This window comes from Haliaeetus albicilla, chromosome 8, assembly GCF_947461875.1.
Source record: "Haliaeetus albicilla chromosome 8, bHalAlb1.1, whole genome shotgun sequence".
Lineage (NCBI taxonomy): Eukaryota > Metazoa > Chordata > Aves > Accipitriformes > Accipitridae > Haliaeetus > Haliaeetus albicilla.
The window spans coordinates 26,684,439-26,708,066 of NC_091490.1; the positions used below are offsets into that span (position 1 = coordinate 26,684,439).

The following is a 23,628-nucleotide window of genomic DNA, read 5'->3' on the forward strand; positions in this document are numbered from 1 at the left end:
TGCCAATGCAGGGAAGCAAAATATGCCAAATTCTGGCTCCTAACTTGCACTGAAAATGCAGAAAATGTCATCATTACAGCCTTATGTACAATATTGCCTGAGGATGCGACCATGGCAATTTGCACATCCTCAGGAAAACTAGTGATTACTTCAACATGGCCAGAAGAAAAACTACTGACAAAACAGAATGGAAAAAAAAATCCCGTAACATAAACGCCACCAACACACAGGAATCTGTTTAAATGCTGCCCTCACTGAGGAGAACGGCGCTTTACATGCAGGAACTGTGCCATGCCTCAAATAAACACTCAAGCTATTTAACCCACATATGGTTAAACTGAAAATTGCGTTATCCCCTCTTTAGCCTAAATTACGGGCAGACCTTGGCATAGGAAGCCTGACTTTGGAAAAGTGCCGACTGCATGTCACTGCCTCTTTGCACCGATAATGTGACTTCGATTAGTGTGCGGTGGTGCAAGGGGGATGCTGATTGTAAAGAGCAATCCCATCACCTGACAATAGCTCCATGATGAAATCTCTTACACAGATTAAAGAGGGAACAGCAATAACTCATCAGAAAAAGCAGAACTGTCTGCTTAATTATTTGAAAAATGTCTCAGCCACTACCTTTTATGACACCTGGCGGGTATAAACTTGTCCACAGTTTTAATTAATTTTACCTCTTCTTTCACTGCACCTGTATAGCCTGGAGAAATGGAATTCTAATGAAATTACAACTGAGCATTTCTACCGGAGTTTGAAACACACTTTAGCAATAACCAGAAAATGAGGCATTTCCATGGGTTTAATTAGGGAGAGAGAGTATACTTGGAAAAATACCTCCTTACAATTATAATTATTCCAAATCAAGCCACAGTGTAAACTCCCCTCTCTTAACTCATACTGCTTTTTGGTGTCCACTTTAATTTAAAAAGATATTGGAGCAGGCTTTTCCCTGGGGCAAAGTGGAGTTACGGTGAAAATTCCTCTCTTGGCATTTTCAAAGCAGCAACTGCATAAGCTCATACCTTTGACCTTGCACTCTTGCAACTCTCATTTAAAATTGATGAGTGAGACCCTTTGAATTTATTCTGCTGAAAACGACACTTTTTATAATGACGTTTATAAACATACCACTAATTGTCCAGCTTCCTGAAGTGCCAGCTCTGCATAAAAATGAAAGGAGCAAAGGTCTTTCTCACCTCCTTTTTTGGGGAGGGAAATAAGTTTGCTTGTATTCTTTGAGGATGCTAGGTAGGAACTGCTGTCTTGTCAAATACAGCCTGAGTTTGAGCCGAAGCTTAAGAAAAAGGTACCTTGCATGTTACCTCTTCCACATCGCTCCAGAGAAGTCACGCTCATGCTGGTCTAAAGCAGATAAAATGGAGATAAAATCCTAATACAAATTTTAGATAGAAATCTAATGTTCTCTAATGCTTGCAATAGTCAATTGCTACATGTAACCCTTCTGCAGCTGAAATCTCTTTCACTCCTTTCTTAGATTAGTCTGTGAAGTTGTTGTGCATCTTGTAAAGAAAGCAAGTGCTTTAGGGGTTGAAATCCATGTGGATGAAATTGGGGAAAATGAAGGAAGCGGGATAAATATTGGAGGAAACAGAATCCAAAATGTGTATTTATAGTCCAGTCACAGCAATGTAGTATTGACATTTCTATCAAACCTCAAGCTGAGGAGTTTGGGTTGGTGTAGGACCAGGTCCCAGGCACCAGCCAGTATTTTCAGTGTTCCACGCTGCTGCTGATGAATACAGTGCAGACCTCTGGCTTGGCTAATGCTGACCAAAACATCTTCCATGGGCCCCAGCTGTAAAAACATGAACTTTCTGAGCTGGTGGAGGAATGGTTTGAAGCTAGCTACTAAATTTTACTTTTCTCTCAGTCATTAAATCTCTCATCCTGTGGACAGATACTGCGTAGTAAATGTAGCTCTAATTTCTTGTAAACTCATTGACTGTTAACGTTCAGCAAGTTTATACTGGCATTTAGATTGGCCTTATTTTATGCAATCTTTATGCTTGTTTTAATTTTTCTTTCAAAGGCTTAACATCTGGAAGTTAATAACTCACTTAAAATGTCATCCCAAGTATCTAAAACATTTCTAATATTTTAACCTGGCCATTCAGAAAACATCAATATAATGATGGTAGTCAGATGCAAAGTACCACAGCTAGAATTTGTGAGGTTTTTGTCACCATTTTTAGAAGTATTTTGGATTCCATCTTTTTCCCTATGCAGATGCCCTGTGTTTCTCATTTAGCATCACTGGAAGGCTCTCAAACATTCTAATGCATATAAAATTATTTATTGTAAATACATTGACTGGTTTGGGCCTGTGATGGAAAGCGAGAAACCTGTACGAGTGCAACCTGGGACTGCCAGATGACTCCAAGACAGGCATGTCTCAGAATGACTAGTATATGCTTTGGAAAGTAGGCATCTGAAACCCTCATGTGTTTAATTGCCCTGAATAAAGCCATGGAAAACCTGCCATGCTGAGGCAAGAGAAATCACAATATGCTTCTTATCAGAAATACAGCGAAACAATGGATCCAAAAGATATTCCTTTGAGTCGTATTCCTTTGAGTATGTCACTCCTCATGGTGTATGTCATTGCTGACCAGCCATTTTTTATCATGACCAAACACTCTTCCCCAATGAGGTGGAAGACAAAGTAGAACTTGACCCTCAGTTTTAAACATGAGGTACTGGGGGAGGAAAATGAGTTGCTGTAGGGCAGCTTATCAGCCATAGGAGAGAGGCTGTGAGCAACAGAAATTGAAAACTGAGAGTTAAAAGCAGGACTGCAAGCAAAGAAGGAAAACCAGAATTGCAGGAAACGTTCTGCAAAGAGTGACTTAAAGCGAGTAGGATCTGGTGTACCTCCTGCCTGTCAGGTGGATTAATTTGGAAAGTCACACTTAAGCTAAATATGTTTACACTTTATTTATTTGCACAGAGATCTGAGCTAGCTATAAATCTGTTGTTTAAATGTTCCTGTAATAGTTACAAATCCAATAGCTTGGGTAGCAGCAGCCTAGCTCTGGCAGCACAGTGCTCATCATGGGCTAATTGACCTTGCTGAGAGTGCACTGGCTCTGCCAGATGATTTATGGCTTCCATGCTACATCACTATCATATCTATACGATATGGTCTTTCCTATCCATCTTCCCAGTTAAACTCTCATTCAGGCTCTTGCCATACCATGTTTTGATTACAGCAACAACCTTTTCTCTGGCCTTGACAAATGCAATCTTGCCCTGTTGATAACCATCCAGAACGCTGCTGCAAAGATCATTTTTCTAGCTTGTTGCTTTGGCCACCACATGCTCCCATTGCACTCCAGCACAGCTCCCCCTTCTCCATCTCATCAACCCTCAGCTGTTTGCCCTCGTTTTCAAAACCCTTCACAGCCTATTCCCGCCCCACTCATCATCTCCAGTTTGGTATCAGGAAGCCACCTCTTCCCTCGTATCACTGCCTGGTGATAAGAGCCTTCACTCCTTACCTGTTTGATTTTTATTTACTTATTTATTATACAGGCACCCTCATACTTTCTCCCATGTTGCTTTTCACACTTGGAAGGAGTTCCCCATCAGTGAAATGAGATCATGAATTTCCTTAAGTTGATCTCCTTAAAAGCCTCTCTTTTTGCAGTGATGACTAGTGGAAACGTGATACTAAATATTAATCATGTGCTGTATTACAACTACTGTCTGTCATGCTGACTAGTGTTGACCTCTTACTTCTTTGTGCTCCACAACTTGTCCATACCTGTTGTCTCCTTAAAATGAGAGCTTGCATTTGGGGTAAGGGATCATCCAGATGTTTGGACAGCACCTAGCTAGCACAAGAAGGGCTCATAAATATAAGTGCTCCTAAATAATACGGTTGTATAAATAATTTTTACAGTGGCACTATAGAAACTGCTCACTCAGGAATCAACCAGTTAAACCCCCATCTTCACTAAGTTTATGGAAATGATGTATCATTAAGTGCCAATGCAGAGTGTAATATTACCCTCCACCTGACTTCCCCTGCAGATTCCTACAACTTTTTAGACATTGTTACTGCTGGTTATTCTTGTGCTATTTTGATGTTCAGAGAACTCTGATTCCCTTGTGGCAAAAAAAGGATGAGGCATGGAAAGATTTTTAGACAAAGAGAATCTGAAAAGGGTGGACTGCTTAGCTGAACAGGGAGATGTGTGAGAAATTATAAGAAACACAGAGACATGCAGGAAGTATATTAAGTTGTTATAACTGTACCATCAACTTTTTTTTTTTTAAGCTTATTGGAATGCCTGAGTTGTAACAGTAATCTTTTAAATTTAGCTGGCATGGCAAACACAAGAGCTATTCCTTGAAGGCTACCACAGTGACTGACTTCCAAGAATTCTGTACAAAAGCAGGAACTTTCATGCTCTGAGATATTGAGTGTAGCCCCTAAATCTCTAAAAAATACACTAAATTCTTTTGAAGGTACTTGAAGTGAACAGTGAGACAGTAAAGGAAATATGAACTATGGTTTCCCATAATTTTCTTATATTAATTTTCCTTTGGGAGAATCCTTAATCGTAGTGTTCATTAGCAGCTTGGACACCAAAATGTTTAGAAGCAATGTGGTACCATGGGAAGTTGCCAGCTCATCTGTGGAACTGGTGTGAGACGAGGTGCAGGCATCCGCTCCTGTTCATTGCATGTTCCTGAAACCACAGCGATTGTCACAGGCACTTCAGATGAACTGAAAGATCCTGGTATAAATCACATTATTTGAGTCAGAGGCCCTCAAGTTTTAGACAGTACCCCTATCATGCACTCAATCCATTACACCAATATTAAGTGCAATGAAAGTCATCAGAGACTGCACATCTGTGTTTCTCAGAAGCAGTCTTCCAACTTTGCTCCATGCTTCAGCTCATGGTAAGAAACTGTAGCTTGATCAGCTGCCACTGTACATCTTCATTTCTGGCCCTTGTAATTTAGATTAGTTCATGCATCTATAGGATTTCTGTCAGCCACCCGAGTTACATGTGAATCATTGCTCCGGAGAAGGGACCGACTCCATGCACTTGCAGTTCTCCACATTTATCACAGCAAAAGACCTATAAATGCTTTGGCCTGCTCTGAAGGGCAAGAAGCAGCACTGATTTACATGCTATGAACTAAAAAGGAACATCAGAAGGGAGTATTTTAAAGTTAAGATAATGCTATTCTTAGCTGGCAAGACTTGTGGTTTTGATCCTTCTCGGATACATAGCCAACAGCGAACTATCTGGCTGCGCGTACCCCCCTGCTTTTCTTCTCTTGGTTAAATCAGTGATTCGAATGTATGTTCCAGTACTCAGGAACATTATGTGGATTTGCAAAACTTTCTGAAAGACTTCCTGTCCATTAGCCATTGGCTGCTTTACAAAAAGGCATAAAGATAGCATTTTCCTCTTGTAACAGATGTAATCTCCTTGCAGCGTTGTTCGTACTGTTTGAAAGAAAGCAATATTCCTTTTCTCTCAGATTTGCTGAAATAGTGGCATCTCTCAACATAAACTGAAAATATATTTGGAACTTAATTTGATTCAGCTTTCAGAATTTCACACGTGAGGGATGAATACATGAGGATCAGCTTTCTGTAATTAGTGAGGCATGTTAGAAGGGCTGGATCCTGCAAGGTCATCTGTGCGGCAAAGAACTGTTTTTGTGGTGCCAAGAACACCCAAGATCTGCTCTTGGCATGACTAGACTAACAGTTTTATTTAAGTTGTCATTCTCGAAGCTTATATGAAACAGCTTCACATTTTTAATTTCTGAATATATTGTAGAAATTGTTACCCACGGTGTGGAGTAAATTCATGTATTTTGGTTTCCAGTTTATGCTCATCACAAATGAAGAGGGAGAAAAGTAGTCCTAAAAAGCATTTCATCCTGATTAAGACTTGGAACAACTCTAGGCATAATTCAGAGCATCCTAAAGGCTGCTCCAGCTCGTGTTGGTTACACAAGTTCCAGTGTACTGGCTGCACTGACTGTCTGGAAGGGTTTTTCTCAGGTCCACTCCACATCTTCCAGCTGCTGGCATGGTCTGTCTCCTGAATGTGCTTCTGAAATAGGGAGAGGATCAATGAGCAGATGGCACTGAGCTGGCTTTGCCAATCCTCTGCCACTGGAGGAATTTTTCTGTGCCAGCAAAAATCCTTTGCTCCATCCTCAGGCCTGCTTTTTTGGCTACTTTGCATGGCCAAGGCAGCATGGAGCATCTAAACCAGGGTCTAGACGCTTCCACAGTGACTTCAGTGGACTTGCTCCAAACTCTCCCAGGTGCAGCTGAGGGTGTGGAGAAGCCCAATGGCAGAAAAAATAGGTGGTTTGTAATGAATGAGGCAGAGCTGTGCAGTAAATTCATCAGGGATACTGTGGCAAGCCCCAAAAGAGACAGAGGTCTAATGTCCATTGAAGAGTGAAGATAAAAATAAATGTTGAACAGCTGCTCTCCTCACTTTGCACTAGACAAGGGCATTTTTAAGGGTAAATATTATTTAGAATAATCCATTGTGCAGAAGCCTTTGGATTATCCACTGCTTCCGTAACATGCTTCAGAATAGCTGCCCTGAGTTGTATCAAAGGACTGTCCACAATCCTTTTCCTAAGAAAATAATTAGGAAATCCAGTCTATATTTCAAAATCTGAACAAAGTACTTTAACAAACTTCACAGCAGAGCGGGAGCAAGCTGCTGGGTGAGTGGTGACAAGGTGTTTCATAACCTAGGATCTGCAAACCCTTGCTGACAGCAAGATCAGCACAGCGGGACCAGTGTTCAAGGAAAGATATTTTAAGTCTGGCAGAAATTTTACAGCTCTTCTACAGCCCGAATAATCACAAAATCAGTTAAGGCAATTTTTGTTTCTGAAGGGCAGCATCTGGCCTACTTGGCACACTTAATTTGAAATGTGTATTTTTCAAAGCAAAAAGCATAACAAAAGTATAGAACTTAAACTGGCAGAACACTATACTTTAGAAGATATTTTGTAGTTAATAACAGTTTAACATAGCACAAACTCCACTTCGGCTGTGCTTCAGCCTGATGCAACCTACAAAAGCATCACATGCAGTTCAGAATAGAAATGCTAAAACATCTTTTAAAAGCAGTGGTACTACCAGGCTCTGCTGCTCTTACAGGAGCAGTAGCTTCTGTGATGTTTTTAGTGACTGGTTTTAGTGTTTGATATTTATTGTGAATGGATGAGATTCTAAAATTGTAAGGGAATGTGAGGGGTAACATCTTAGTCACAGCACTGCAAAATTTATACTACAGTTTTGTCTGTTCCCAAAATAAGAAAATAAGAAGGCTGTACAAACTTTAAAAGACTTGTACCAAATTTACTGCAATTAGTGGGAGTTTGACTGATGTCTCCATTCACATGAAAAGCCCTCCCTGGGGCTGAACCTGATCCTGCCTTGTGCAGGACTGGCTCCTGCTTCATTCATCCCTTACATTCCCCCCCTGGTTTGCATTCAGTGTCCTTTGTATTTTCCTTTCACAAACTGCCCAAACATAATCCGGGCACATCATGGAGAGCTAAGCTGCGTCTGAGCAATGCGATCAAGCACCAGCTGCCTTTGTTTGTCCTCAAGTATCATGATACTCCTCCACTCGGTACATTCTGGAAAAATCTGGGTAGCCCCCCCAGCGTGCCTGGGAATGGCCAGACCCTGGGATGTGTACATGCACTGTGGGCTGGACGAAAGCCAAATCGGCTAATTCCTCATTTGTGTTGATTTTATTTAAGCTTCTTCCTAACAATATTTTGACCTGGGTAGAGAAGAGGAGCCATATGGCATCTTCCACCACTGACAACTGCTGTTAGTGCAATCAGCGCATTACCTAGGTGATTTGTTTAGATTCAGCTGTGTCACTAACTTGTGGCAAACTCAATTATAATTAACTTGCGTATTAGGCAGGGTCCTAATACAAGCTGTTTTCACTTTTATATGCCATTTGCATTGTATTTTCTGCCATAACACTGTTTACAGATGCCCTGCTGCTCAGGGCCATTGCCTTCCCCGCTTTCTAATCCAAGCCTCACGTGAATTTGTCTAGCGTGGCACCCCCAAGAAATCAAGACAGCTACAGCATCAGCCATACAGCCATGCCATAATTACAATAAAAAAATAGAAATAATGCACAATCATCAGCCTTAGCACCTCATCTTGCTAAAGTCTGCCTTCAGATTCCCGCTTTTGTTATTACTTTTTACATTTGTATTTCAATTATACTGTAAGCTATTTAAAATGGGGAACAATGCCTTCCCTTATTTTTATACAATATCCAGCCCAGTGAAGCACCAAGCTTACCTGAGGGCTTTGAGAGTCAGAATAAGCCACCATTTGTTTTAGCCATTTGCTGTCCTAAGAGGTAAATGATGGGTCAGGGAACAGCTCTGGGTTTCAGCAGCATTTTCTAAGGTGTTTATCATGTATATTTGCTCAAAAAGCATATATGAAATAATGATACCTGTTTATGTCTTCTACAATTCCTAATTTCTTCAGACAGTTTCCTGTGATAAATAACAGGATGAAAGAGCTCAATAGTACCAACACCCAACACCCCCCGCCCAAAATCAAGCATCCCCCCAATGTACTGCAGACACAACAGTGATATCCCCTCCTTTTTACAGTATAGATTTCTGAATCAAATATTAATGACAATGTTAAGCATAATGTAGATGATTGGTTCATAAAGATTAATAAAGAACAAAACAGTGCTGAAAGTTATCTAGGGCTATTCTATTTCTCAACTTTACTGTGTTAACATGTTACTGAACAGAAGGCATACAGCTCTTAGAAGCTTACTGCTTAAGAATACTGAATGGCAAAAAAAGATTTGTGGATACTGTCAGATCACACATAATCATTGCAGCTGCTTTAAAAGCTTTTTGCTTTTGAACCATAACCTCAGAACAACAGGGAAAAAGATCATAATAATCTAATTACAAATAATGACCAAATACAGAGTTATGGCTTTGATAAAAAATACTTTAAAAATTGCAATGATAAACAAATTAGCACCCTTCTACCATGCAGTAAATAGCTACAGTTCATTATAAAAAGAACAAAAGAATATCATTTCTGTAGGTATTTAAGATAAGTGTGGGACAAAATACGGAGCAGCAGACAATGGAGACTTAATCCCAAATGAACAATATTAATACCATAAAAATTCAGCAACTCTGTGAATTCTCTACATCCTCTGCCTGGAAATGGAGACGACCAAAATGAGATGCAAATCAGTGCCTTTATCTAATGAATAATGCAAATGAGCGCTCCTCTTATGGCGCAGCAGTCTGCAGGAATCCTCTCTGCCTCACCTCACATTTCTTGTGGATTTAACCACCATGTGTCAGAAGAAATTAGAGAATGGAATTGCCAAGAAATGACAAAGCCTTGGAGCCCCAAGTCAGTGCAGACAGTAAGGTACATTAAGATGCACAGTACAGAGGAGGAGAGAGCAGACATCTCATTAAAATGAAAATGTTGCTATTTTTCCTTCACCTAGTTAATGGAGTTGTACGACGTAATCTGCATTTATTTGTGTGGCTACTAGTTAGAAACATCCTCTAAAATGATACCAAGGTGGGATCTCAAAAACTTTATAAAATCTTTCAGGTTTTTTTTGTTTTGTTTTGTTAATGCTGGTGCTATTTTATCTCTCTGATATCAGTTAACTGCATCAGCATTTTTCTTGTAGCATCATAGAGCATACTGCATCTTATCCATTAGTCACAAGCCTTGCTGTAACTTTCCCTTAGCATCTAACATTACCCTCCAAAAATATTCTCAAGCAAACAAACCTTGAAGGCGTGCAAGCCCTGAAAATTAACTCTTCCCCCCCCCCGCATCGTTATTTTGCCTGAATGCACTTGTGATTCAGAATCCAGGACAGATTTCATCTGTTCCATTAAAACCTCTTAGCATGTGGACCAGGTGTGCTGCCACAGCTGTCATCAAGTCCTTCCTCTTTGTCATCGCATCGGGTCCCCAACCCAGGGATTTGTGAAACTTAATGCTTTCCTGACAGGTACTCTCTTAAAATACAGACCCAATCTAACAAAGCCATTTACTCCTCAGACAACTTCTTAGTTATCAGATACCGGGCCGTGAATGAGCAGCCTGACTGTGAAAGGGATCTCCCAAGGATTTGGGATGCCAGGAGGGGATCCCTCATCATTGAGATGCACAGGGGATACACAGGGACTACAGGTCTGAGCATACGATTTGGCCAGGTGGTGGTTCAGGCAAGCATGTTTTGGGGTGGTGGGAAATCGTCTCTCACTTCAAAAAGTGAAGGGCACCTCAATGTCCTGAACTGTAAAGCTGAGAACTTAATGCAATCACTAAACTTTGGGGTGCCAGTCATATACTACACAACCTTAGGGTCATGTTCCTGTTGTTCACTGAGCCAGCAGGCAACAAATCAGTGTTTTGGTTCAGTAACCCATCAAACAGATAAATCTATGTACTAAGCAAAAGAAGAGATTAGAGATGTCTTACTATATGTCCTTTCAGGAAATGTGGAAAAAAAAACAACCCCTTTTTCTCACAAGCTGACAAAGACATCATTGCTATTTATACTTGCACTTCAGTTCATCAGTTGGAGGCACACTGCAGAAGATGCAAAAGCACTAGCGACGTTGCTACTAAATTAAGAGCTTACAGTTTCTTTTTAATAGTTGAAAGCAAAGACATTTCTCTACTGGGCAGCTTGTTGCAAACTTCATAACAGTGAAAAAAACAAAAAGTATATTTTGGATGGATTTTCTCTCAGCTCAATCCTAGTGAATCAAGGGGGAATTGCTTGGGATGCAGGTCTATAAGGAATTTGGTGTGAACTCCATAAAAATGCAACTTGAAATCAATATAGCATTTTCACTCTCTTAAATTAGAGGGACATGGATAGGTTCTCTGCTCCTGTTCCTGTTAGCAGTTACCATGCCAGGAATATACAGAGTTTAGGTTTCTTATAGCAAGGGCAATGATAACTATAGAGAAAAAACCCTACTGTTAAAGCAAACTAAGCAGTTGATTTGAAGCAGGGAGACAATTAAAGCACAGCATTTCTGAAAGAGTAATAAAAATGTCACTGCAAATGATAGATTGTTACAAGTCCTTGGCTTCTTCCTAGCACTGCAATAGAATATGGTGTTAAATCAGTTCCAAGAGATTATCAGTGGTATATGTTATTTTCACAAACTCAAGGAATTGAGTATCATTTCATAAATCAACTGCAGGTTAAAATTAGATTTTTTTTTCAACTTTAGTTCTGTGACCTTTACACATACAATTAACAAAAAGAAAATTATAAAAAAATAGTTGGAACCTGACTCAAACTGAAAAAAGCTAAAAAGATTCCGCTAAATACCCAAACCAGATCAGAAAATAGCTCTCCTCTACGGCTGCAGATCTGCTCAATGCCGGTGAGGTTCACTGATTGCAGAATAAGACACTGCGCTGCAGATACTGTAGAAATGGACTCTCATTTCTCATTAACTTAAGACTGTGTAAATTACCTGTAAAGCGTGCCCATATTTTGTGTTATGTGTTACTTTCTGTATTGTTTTTCTGCATAAAGCATTAAGCAACCTACGTCAGAAAACTGTAAATTATTAAAACCAAAAATAACTGAACCCAACTACCTGGCATGAGGAGATCTACGAAGTATAAGGCTGAAGCAGACATGCTTCATGTGTTTATGGGCCAGATAAAGTCTTCTGACAAAGTCTGTGTGACAACATCGTTGGGAATCTCACAAGCGTTTCTTATACGGAAAAAAGCTGATTTCTCCTGCAAATAAATTATACAAGATCCTCTGAGATCTGCACAGAAATATGAGGGATCTCTGCCGTCTTCTTCCGAGATGCAACATTGCTACGCGCTTCTCTCCATGTGCGCAGGCTGCTCAGGGGCTGCAACATCTCCTGGGACACTGTGGGCAGGTGTAGGAACACAGGGCAGGGTCTGCCACCAAGACCAGCATTACCTTGTAGACTGCTGTCACTAGCTCAAACGAGGAGGTTTATTGCCCGGTTCTTCAGCAACAGCCCTTTCCTATAGCTGCACTGACAATGTTCGTATGTATTTCCCAGTGAAATGCTGTGGATCTAATCCCTGGTTAAGAGGGATATTTTTGAATTTCAAAGGTGTTTCCAATTTATTATTTATTTTTGTAATTTATGATTTATCATTGTAAAAGTAAACATGTTCCGCTTTTCCTGCAAGGCTTTATACAGCTTATAATTATAAACAAACCAATTACTAATCCAGAGTAAAGGCAGTGACAGCAAAGGCTTGCTCAGCATTGCCCTTATATCTACTTTCTGAGGCCTTGGATGTTGGCTAGGATGACAGCCAAAAAAACCCAACTGTGACTGGCTTATGTGACAGCAGCTTAGAGAAGCTCATGTAAGGTGGTGTCATTAAAAAAAAAAAAAAAAAAAAAGTGTTAAAACAGGTCATCACAGGTGCCATTCATCTCGTAATTAATTTGTGAAAAGCATTATTTTTTTCTTGGTCAGCTCCTGTAAATCTTCTTTTGGGTTATCAGAAGGAACTGGACTGGCAGGAGGAGGATGCTGACAGTTGCATTAGCATAGGTGCAATGACCTTGAGGATGGGAACTGAAAAAAAACCTGAGGCTAAGGTCAAGTTCAGTGGGACCCTGCTGCTGTCTGATTTTTGTTTCTGATCTTATGCACAATTTTATCGTTCCAAACCCATCACTTACCAGTACGAGGCCCTTGACAAGATACGATCACCAGAATGACATTTACTCTAAATTCTTAGTCAGATTATTATTGATCAGGGGAGTTGAATGCTGCTGTAAAAAGCTGTGCCTGCTTTCTTGGCACTCCTGCAATGTATTTACTCTCCTGGAGACCGTGCCTAGGAAAACCAGCACAATGAGGGGATCCTCATAAACCAACCCACATTTCAGCACATGCTTCTCCCATCCTACTGCTGAACTCCTTAAGACTTCAAAATGATTTCAAAAACATCTCACCTGTACTCGTCTAAGGTCCACAACTGAGGTCTGTATGGGTCTGTACCATTTTAAAAGGGACTGCTGCCCCAAAAAGGGTAGCAGAAGTGTAAGTTAGAACAAACCCATCAGCTCTGGTGGCTTCTCAAGCCACGGAGCCCTTAAGGCGTGATGAGACAGGGATCCAGCCAGGAGGAAGGCAGGCTCTTGTGTTCTTTGGAGCAACTCCTTATTTCTCTCTTCAGACTTTTCTCCACCATTTTGAAGAGCATCCATTTCAGCGAGGCTGGAGAGAGGGGCTGGCCCCCAGGAGTGCAGGGATGGCACAAGGGGCAGATGTAAGGGAGCCACATTCTCCATAGTGTTTGCACTGTCCCATTCAATGCACATACACCACTTTACACCAGATAAGGACTTGTAGAAACAACTCGTAGAAGGAGGGGAAACAAATGTGTGTATGGCTTCAAAAAATACACCAGCCCTGTGTGAATTTCGGATATCGACCATTTGTCCATTGTTTAACATTAAAAAATCGCATACTCTCTATTGTGGCTTAAAATTTCAGAAAACGTTATGCTGAAAACCCCATCTTTTCTGATTAACAAAAAAAGGGAACTGTTGAACTCTTGTTTGGAGACTTGCTTTTAAACCTATAAAACCTAAAGTTCATAAATGACGATGCTTAGCTAATGTTGAGCGTTGCAACCGATGATGGTGCAATTATGGAGAACTATGGGAAGATTATTCAATAATAGTATTCCGTCCTTTTTAATTATTTACAAATAAGCCATGAGATGCATAAAGCTAAAATAATATATTTTAATATGTAAACCCTGATATGTATTCTATGTATGTAGTCTAGTTGGCACTTTCCATCTAGAAGGTCTAAAATACACTTTCGGTGCATTCTTGCATGCCCCAAAATTGCCAAAACTGTACCCAAGAAAAAAAATGTATCCTATTAACCAAATCTTGTCCTGTCACTGGAGACAATCAGCCTTGCACTGAAGCTCACAGGGGTGAAGTAATCCAAAACCAAGCACCAGTATAATGAGTAAAGAAGATTTTATAACTGAAAAAGTTTGGAAATAAATGAACTTCAGTGAAATTGCTTCTGACAAGAAAAAGATGAAAAGATAAAGGCATACTGTTAATTTTGCTTTTACTTAAGATGGTTTTAAAGTTTCCAGTTGAGAGTTTCAAACCAGTACAGTACAGAGGATAGTATGCACTACTAAGGAAGCAGTATTTTGGCACAATCCATTGCTGTCAGTTCAAGTCCTTCTGTTGACTTATACAGGGCACACTGATTTCAATGGAAGATCATATTTTAAGTCTGTTTATGGAAAGTCAAACACGGACTCTTAGACATGAAATATACATCATGATTCACCTTTATCTGGTTTTTAGTTGTTGAAGGATATGTTTTTTAAAAAATCAAAGCCAGTGCTTCAGATAACAAAAAGCTTGTATGTTCTTAAACTTTTATTTTCAAAAACTTCTTTCACTCCTGTTTCAGGAAAAAGTGAACTCCAGGTGCAAACTGCTGGCAAAAATTTACCCCCAAATTTTAGTGAGGAAAGCTATGATGCTTGAACCCCTTAAACCCATTACTTAATGTTTCTGGAAGTCTCACCAAGCTCTTGCGAAGCAAGACACCTCGCTAGGCTATTTCTGCAGGCTATCCCTACAGTATTCATACTGCTTGGCAGATCCGTATGGTCAAGGAAGCCAACAGGCATGTCAGAGTCTAGAAGGCTGCAATAAAAATAGATGGGGAGAATAGCACATGTAGAAAGAGTTGTTTAGCAGTCAGAAAATTACATTCTGTACTTTTTTCTATAGCTATGCACAATTGTTGTTCTTAAAATATGAGGGCTTTTGTGTAGTAGTTTGCTGTTCCCCCCCTTTTTTTTTTTAATCTTTTTCCCCCCAGTCATTTGTAAATGTCACCCACAAGCAGCTCTGTTTCTAGTTTTCACTGGAGGAAAGTGCCTTAAGAGCAGGTGTAGATGGTAAAAATCAAATTGATGAGTTAAAATGATGGCTCCTGACAGTTTTACAGATAAAAATCTAAAATGCACCAGGATGCTGGAAAGACATAGTATGTACGTGAAAGAAAATGCTCCTCTCATCATAATGGTGTCCTCTTTTAAAGGTTTTACAATTACTTAGCTATAAAAATTCTCTCTGGGCTGAAGCCTGACATAAAATATCTCTGGTATAGCACAATTTCTTGCTTGTAATAAATATAATTAAAATTCATTTGCGCCCTTTTCTTTTCCCTCCTTTTTTTATTCCTAAATTCCATATAAACAATCTGCCTAAGGAACTAGAAGATAAGAAATAAAACTATTTTACAGAAAACATGATACAGCTAACATCAAAGCTACATGAAATCACTTATGCGCGTTGCCATGCCAGCTCAATGCCAAGGATTTTCATGTCCCTAGTTATATTTGTACTTGTAGATCAAGATGGTGTCACTGCAAGTGACCTGTGAAAACATAAACTTCCATACCTAAAATGTGTATGAACAGCCATTGTTTCTACAAGTAAATCGGGTACAGAACTGCTTCCTACTTTTCGGCTAGTGAGATTAGCATCCCAGTGTATACAGTGACGTGTGTATCATCAGTCAATGACCTTAATAGTATCTGGGATTATTTTTGACTTTTGAAATCCAGCTAGTACTTACAGGCCTTGAAAAAAGTCAAGAAATATTTGGTTTAACAGATCTCTTACCTGATTTTAACTACTCTTAAATAGGAATGTGGTTTTTTTACGTATCCAAAATTGCAGCTTTGGCAGAACAGTATCAGCAGTGTTTAAAAAAAAAAAGCAGGAGTGGTACTCATACTAAAATTCAGCAGCTCCCACAAATTCACCCCTTTCTAAACTCTGTGGATAAAAACAAATGACAGGTTTTCATCCTTGCATAACGAGATGGGTAAGTTCCATACTTTGTCAACATGGACTGCTAATGCTTGTTTGGATTTCTCCTGCTCTGCTCCACAGCATAGAGCAGAAAGGATGAGAGAGCCCGATTATCCTCTCAGTCGGTACATTTATTTTTTTCTTGAATGCTCTGGCAGCATACTGTGGGCTTAAATGTTTGCATGGGGCAACTTGGGCTGTATATAGGACTGGCTGCTTTCTAAGTAACATAAATGTCTAAATGTTAAAATCATTATTTGTGAGTCAACTTACTGACTTCTGCCTTCTTGAAGGACTCCAGGGGAACCTGCTAACCAGAACGGTTGTCCTGATGCACACAGGGTTTGCAGAACTCTCGGCCAAGTTCACTTGGCTTTGTTTCAACTAAGATGCTTACAAATGGAAATTTTAATATATGCAATATATGGAAGTGCCTCAGGAACCTGCATTTGGTTTCCAGTGATTCTTAGCTGTTACAAAGTACAAGCCCTGCAAGAAAGAAACACAAAACTCTGGGGTTTAGAGACATACGTGTACTAAATGAAGAAGGAAAAATATGTTTGTCTAGATAATTTGGACAAACCTGGGCAGCATAAAACTAGCTCTGCTCAGTTCTGCCAAGTAAATCCAAAATTTGCACTCTGAGACTTGTCCATCACAGCGGGAGGAAATATAATATCACACTCCTTGTACACTGTCCTCAAAATGAGACAGCAGCCTGGAAAGCCTAATGCTGCACAGCTCACTTGGGACTGCGGGGCATCGCACCCGTGACCGAAACGTGCGAAAGCAAACCGGCTGCTCCCCGTGATGGAGGTGATCCTGCACCACCGCTCCTCCAGGCCGACAGCATGACACCAGCAGGTTAAAAAGCAAAGGTCGCTCTGCTGAAAGGCAGATCTACCCCCCTCCTGGAAAAAAATCTCAGTCCGGGGCTTCTAGCAGAGAACGAGCAGGGTCACCCGCTGCCGCCTCCTCTCAGCCCGGGAGGGTGGGGAGGGATGCGCTGTCGTACCCTAGACGAGGAGCGCCGGTTGGGATGCTGCTTTACTGCATTGTCTCTCTGGACCCCAGGAAATCCTGTTAGGAGAGTCTCCCTGCAGTGAGCCACAGGCTCGAGATCACCTCTGCCTCACCAGAAAAGTTTCAAATCACAATACATTGCTAGTAAAGATTTTATTTATAAAGTAGTACTGTTTTATTGCAGAAGACGGCACTGAAGGTGCTGCTGGGGGGACATTTCTGGTCCAGCCGCACTGACAGCAAGCCATTCAGATTCTCCTGTGGATGTCAGGGTATCCATTTCACAGTGGAAGCTGTTTATTTCTTTATAAAATTGCTATTGCTGTTTCCACACCCAAACAAGACCAAAAGCCCAAGTTCTTGCAGAGTACTTGGGCAGCTCCCCGCAGATACCCCTCTCGGCCCATGGAGGAAGGTGCTTTTCGGGGGCCCAGGGTGCTGAAGGCAGCAGGGTGGGCACACCAGCTCGGGTATTTGCAAGAACCTCATCCGCAGAGCCACAGTTGCCCCCAGCGATCCTTTGCTTTCTAAGATCAATTATTATTGCAATAATTTGATCATTGTGTTAGCTACAAATGTCTAATAATTCCAGCTAACTCCGGGGAAAAAAACAAAATAGGAGACCAAGTACCAAATGGAAGAAAGGCAGTGTTAAAAGCAGCAGTTAAGCAGTTTCTACAAAGTGTATTTATGAAATATACGTCTTGTTAAAAGGAAGCACTTTCACACATAGTAGTGATATGTGCCTTAAAGCTCTGCAACTGAAAGTATGTAGAAGCCCTTGACTTTCCTTAGAAACCCTGTTTTTCCCCCAAATATTTTTAACAACTTAAGTACTTCGTGGCCGTGCTTTTGCTTTGTTTAAGGTTTGAAAACTTTCCAATACACAAAGTGGAACTGAGGAGAAAAAAAAAGCAACTGGATAGAGTTTTGTTAATGATTTACTGGGGAATCTTGATGTGTGATACTGAACAAAATGCAAATCTGTTTTACTGGCAATCCTCAGTTTTAATTTATGAGAAATTATTGATTTTTTAGATTGCTTCCAGTTGGAAAAAAAGAGATTTTACCAAACCGGTTTTTTTATTTCCTGCTGTCATCAAGTATATCAATTTTTTTCTCTTTTATGAAACCAAGAACTTCTTTCCCAAGAGGTCAGAGGATCAAGGCGCCTTTGAAGTGTCTGCAGGCAGGTGGCTACGGAAGGCACAGGTAGGCTGTTGCCCCCACGCTGACCGGCAGGAGGGGACCGGGGGGGACAACAGCAGGAGCAAAGGGCATGGTGTGCGCTTCTCACTTTCCTCGCGTCCTGCTAGCTGCTTTGGTCTGAGGCTGGAACATCAGGACCAAAGTGGTGCTTTGATGGGGACAGCCATATCAGTGGGGTGGCAGAGGTGTCCTGCCCTACACAGGGGAGAGGAGAGAAGTGGTGGGGGGCCTGTAGCTCACCATATGGTCTTGCAGTACTAGAAATTAAATGAAATACCCAGTAACTTACATGGAAACACCAAAATAAAAACTCTGCTCCCTGAAGGATAAGGTTCCTTCCAACAATGACAAAGCAACACTTGTATTAATTAAATGTACTCAAAAGAGTTCAGAATAGATGCAGGTATTGTAAATAAAGTCTGCAATAACTTCGAGCTGTACATACTTTTAAAACATACAACTATGAAAATCCACATTAAACAAGATAGTAACAATAGCCTCATCTTTAACTCCCTGTTCCCATTCTACCCCATGCTACTTAATAAGATTGCATAGATGGAACTAAAATGAAGGATTGTATGTCCTTATTCGCTCCATAAAAGAAAAAAGCTTTTTTTCTTATCAGCATCTCTTAACAGTATGGTTCAAAACTGTTTTAAAATGTCTTACCCAAGAATGCATGTATGTATGCCAAAATGCTTCAAAAAGTACATTTTTCTTTCTCATTTTGATTTATATATACGACTCAGAAGAATATCTGTTAATTTAATTATTTCAGTAAACATAATAATGGTATCACTAACTACACTATGGAGTATTTTCCCTTTTTTAAGGAATACGAGCCTACTTGTAATTAAAGGAATGCTATATTATTGAAGCTGAAAGTCTCAGAGGGAAAAATTTAATGTCCACCTCATAATATTATGCCAGAATTACACGCACAGAAGACTTTTTAATAATCTTTGTTTCTTAATTTAGTTTTGATTGGCTATGAAATACAGACTAGCACTCAAGGGCTCAAATTTCTACTGTCATCAGCATTTCTGCTCTATAAATTGTACAAATCCACCGGACTCTTGTCTGTAGGCTTCTTTTCCAGCTTCTGTTTAACCTATAAAGAAAATTAGCTGCAGGCAACGATAATTGCTGATAAGTTCATCATTTTTTAGCCACTGGGATGTGGGATGGTGTTATGATAGCTAGGTCTAAACATGAGCAGAAAATTGTATTTTTATGTTGCCATTTCAGCTGCAAGCACAGTAAATTTGTCTCCAGTTTGCAAATTACAGCAATAGCCACTAGGAGTCTCCTAGTTAAGTTCATGAGGAATTTACACACTAATCCTGGCTAAGGTTTGAATGCAAACCCCCATACTAAACAAAGGCTGGCTTTCAGCACAGGGGCCAGCCCATGCGAGGGGCAGGTGCGACCTGGGGGCAATGGGACCCCCGAGCTGTGAGTGGCACCATGCGGGCTCCTGATGCTTGTACCAGGGGCACAGCTGGCAAATGTTTTAGAAATAAAGAAGTCAGAAGCCACCTATGCACTGTTCTTGTAAGGCAAAAGATGGTGATGGTCATGAAAAGTCAGATTTGTTTCTTTTTCTATCTGGACAAGAATTTTGTGAAATTGTAACAAGTGCTTACAAAGAGGGAAGTAGATTTCACCATGGGTTAGTTACCCCCAGGGATTTAAAGCAGATTTGTTTTGTAAATGTAAATGCTGCAGGCCACAAGAACTAAACTAGCACACCCAGGTACTTAAAAATTTGCTTACAGTATCTCTGCAAAGTGAATCCTGCAGTTCTGAAAACGTGAAGTAGCTTCTTTCTTTTTTCTCTTCTCCTTCCCCTTCCCTCTCCTCCCAGGCCAACTAAATGTAAGCGTGTGGTGCCATACACACTCTTACCAATGCCAAATGCCTGAAGTTTGTGAATTACAGACCCACAGGAATGGTCACACTGGCTGAAACGTCATGACAGTCCAGTCCAACCCTGACAAAAGATGGCCAAATTGCCTTGAAGGAATGCCACAGAAAGCTGACGTGCATCGTCTGCCAGCATGCATGCCTCCCTCTAAGCAGCTAGAGATTGCTTTAAAATGTACAGGGAAGCCAGAGGTGACCACTCAACCCCCTCCGCAGGGGGCTGGTTATCCCGCAGGCAGGAGAAGCGCTACCTGTTGAGAAAGGATGCTGTTCTGTCCTCCTTACAGACACAAGCAAGTCCATGGCCAGAAACCATGAGCTTTCACTGCTCTAAGTCATGCATTTGTTTATATGTTTCTTTCATGCATCTCTCCTCTCGAGCAAAATCCTTTCCCAAGCCCTAAAAGTCCTGAGCGACTTTAAAAATTATGAAATTTTAACCAAATAATAATTGGGAGGGCTATTTATTTGGCTTCTGCTTTTTGAGCTTCTCAGTTTCATTTTCAAACTTTTCTCTGCAACCAGAAGGACTAAGAAAATAAAGATGATGTTTTAAACGAAAGCCGAGAATCTCACATAATCATAGGACTCCAGGGGTTTGAGGTTTCAGAATAATCTCATGAGTTGTCAATACTGAATGTCACCAGAAACTATAATGTTACTCTCAGAATAGATTGCATAAAAGCAATTGTGGGATAGTTTTCCTGCTGCATATTCCCCGTAATACCTACAGACGCTGTCCTGGAGGGACGACCCAAAGGTACTGACAAGTGGTGAGCCGCCATGGTTTAGCTGGGTTTAGCTAGAGGACTGTTCCATTATGCAACAAACCTGCATGTGCAAAACCTTGTTATTCAGTCTGTCAACTAGCTTACTGAGTAAAAATTCATAATGGACTTGTAAGAATATTTAATTCCATGGGGAATACACAGAAATAAGCAGGAGGCAAATTTTACCATTAACTGCCCATCTCCTCTGTATTGTATGCTTGGCGTGCATTGCAATGCATGATTGCATTGTATGTTATTGCAGACTATTACCATCTCCCTCTCACAGATTGCCTTAGATTTTACCATGATCTCCCAGCAGGACTTGGGTGAACCTCTCAGGCTGGTTGTGTTTCAGGGATATAATCTATACTACACTGATAGCTGACACAGGCTCAGCAGCTAGTACCTTAGTCCGTATAGTCTGTGGTGAACAGAAAATTACAAAGCCTTAACGGAGAACTGATATGGAAACAGAACAGGAGGCTGCTTCAACCTCCTCCTCTTCCTGCAGAAGCAGGGTCAGCTGTTTGGTGCCCTTGTTTATTATTAGGATATCTGAAAGGACCCTGATCTCCTCCAAGGCAGTGTTAACCTGATTTCAATAACAAAACACTGGCACATAGGTTTAGCAGCAAATATCCAATACTCACAACAATAAAACCAAGCATTTGTGCAAGGCAGTTCGGCACTTCACCATGCTGAAAAGAAACCTTTGGACCTCTGTCATTTCAAATTCAGGATTTTTTAGTGCAAGAACACGCCTAAGAGGAATGCACCCTTTTCTACTGCCCACCTTCTCCAAGTATGTCAGTGTTATCTTCTTAACTCATTTTCTAAAACTAAAAATGAACACAAAAATAAGAGATCTCCTCATTAGGAAATGCCAAAAGCTCAGCCCTACAAATATGTAAAACCTTATTTTGAAGGAAATGTGTAATTTCTACATGTAGCTATAGTAGATATAGACATGAAGCACTTTGAGGGATGAGAGCGCTCTGCTGCTATGTAGTACCTCAGGAATATTGAGTATTTCTGTCATTTTCCCAGTGTTTCAAGTAAGTCAAGCCATTACCAATGCATATCTGAATATAGTGTATGTGTACAATATACATCTATACTGAATGCAAATACAATAGTTTATCATGTAGGAGTCAGTCACTCTACACTCACATCACTAAATACACACCCTCATTGTGTGCGCTGGCTCTCCCTCTCCCCAGTTCTTCCTCTTTCTTTACTTCTTGTGTCAGGATTCTGGTGACCTTTTGCATCTCAAGGGCTTAAGTAGCAACCGAGCTACAGCTGTAACCTCAGATCATTCCCAAGCAAACCTTCATCCCCCATCACAGCATCAAGGACCTTGCCAGGTCAAGTGTTTTCAGGGGGAGTTCTGGCACCATTTTTAATACTTAGATTTAATCAAAATGTCTGTTTGTTTGTTTCTTTGTTTTTTGTTTAAAATCATTTAACTAGAGAGTGGACTGATAACCAGGCCCTTCAGAAACTTAAAAAATTACTTAAGACAGGAACTGCTGCAATGTTTATCTCCACTAAAAAGAAGAAACAAGTTTCGCTGGGCAGTTTCTTTTGCATTAAAAGAACAATTTTTCTTATTCACTACATGATGAGTTGCTAAATGTCACCAATTGAGGGCTACATCACAGCCGTTACTATTCTGAGGGAGAAAATACATTTCAAGATAAAGAAAAAAGAAAAAGACCCTATTACGTGGGGCACGTTGCTTTTATTTGTTTTTAAACAGTGGCTGCTTGAAGCTGCTCAGAGGTTTTGAGTGTCAAAGCCATGTCAGCAGAGATGGATTAGTGGGCAGAGAGCAAGCGGTGCAGTCAAAGGTTCACAGTGAATGTAATTTATTCACGTAGCTCCGCAATTTATCACGTGGCTATTACCATAATGTACGTGGGAAGCAGCTGCATGCGTGCACATAATGCCCTAAATGTACGTGTGGTTGGACCTGAACTCCTTGCAGAACAGTAGTGGTTGAAAATGATACCATAAGGCATTTAAAAGCAAATTTCCTTCCTGTGGGGATGCTGTCACACAGCAATGATGATTCATACACAGGCAAATAAATACTTTGTAGACTTTTCCCAGTTATGATAACCTCACTTACCAGAACTCACTGGTTTTTCAAATCTAAATTATGTAGGTAATGTGATGTATGTTTCCATGGATTTATTAACAGATTTAAGTACACACGCTTTGCATCTCAAACTCACATTTTCTAGTCAAGGAATACTGTATTGTCCACTCAATATTTAACAGAAATAGTCAGTGGCAAAGAAAATTAATTTTCCCTGTTTGTGAGGAGAAGCTGAAGATTTCCTTTAACTCAAATGACCTCTTACACCACGATCTATCAAACACTTGGGAGCAGCACAGCTGTAAAAGGTTGATATATATATAGCGTCTGCCTGGTTTCTCATACCTGTACAATTATTTACCAAGCCAAACATTTCCAAAACTAGTCTCTAATTTTAGGAGCATCTAAATTAAGGAACTTGACTTTGGTCTCTTTTAGTTGGCTTAAATGCTTACCATTTCAGTTAAAGAAGAAAGCTGTCAGTGTTGCTAGAGCTGGCCCCCACCCAAAGGTGTTTCTTCCGGCACTGTCCATACACGCAGATATGGACCTGCTGGTACATACCTGCTGCATGCGGTGGCAAGGCTCTGGCAATGCTGCCTGCGGCTGCGTG

At 40.5% G+C, this 23,628-nt stretch overlaps 1 protein-coding gene across 6 annotated transcripts in view; it reads right to left on the bottom strand.

Annotated features, from left to right (window-relative positions):
• The window catches only part of NTNG1 (netrin G1), a 149,886-nt gene that overhangs the window by 109,506 nt on the left and 16,752 nt on the right, over positions 1 to 23,628 (bottom strand). The gene's annotated exons all lie outside the window — the stretch shown is intronic.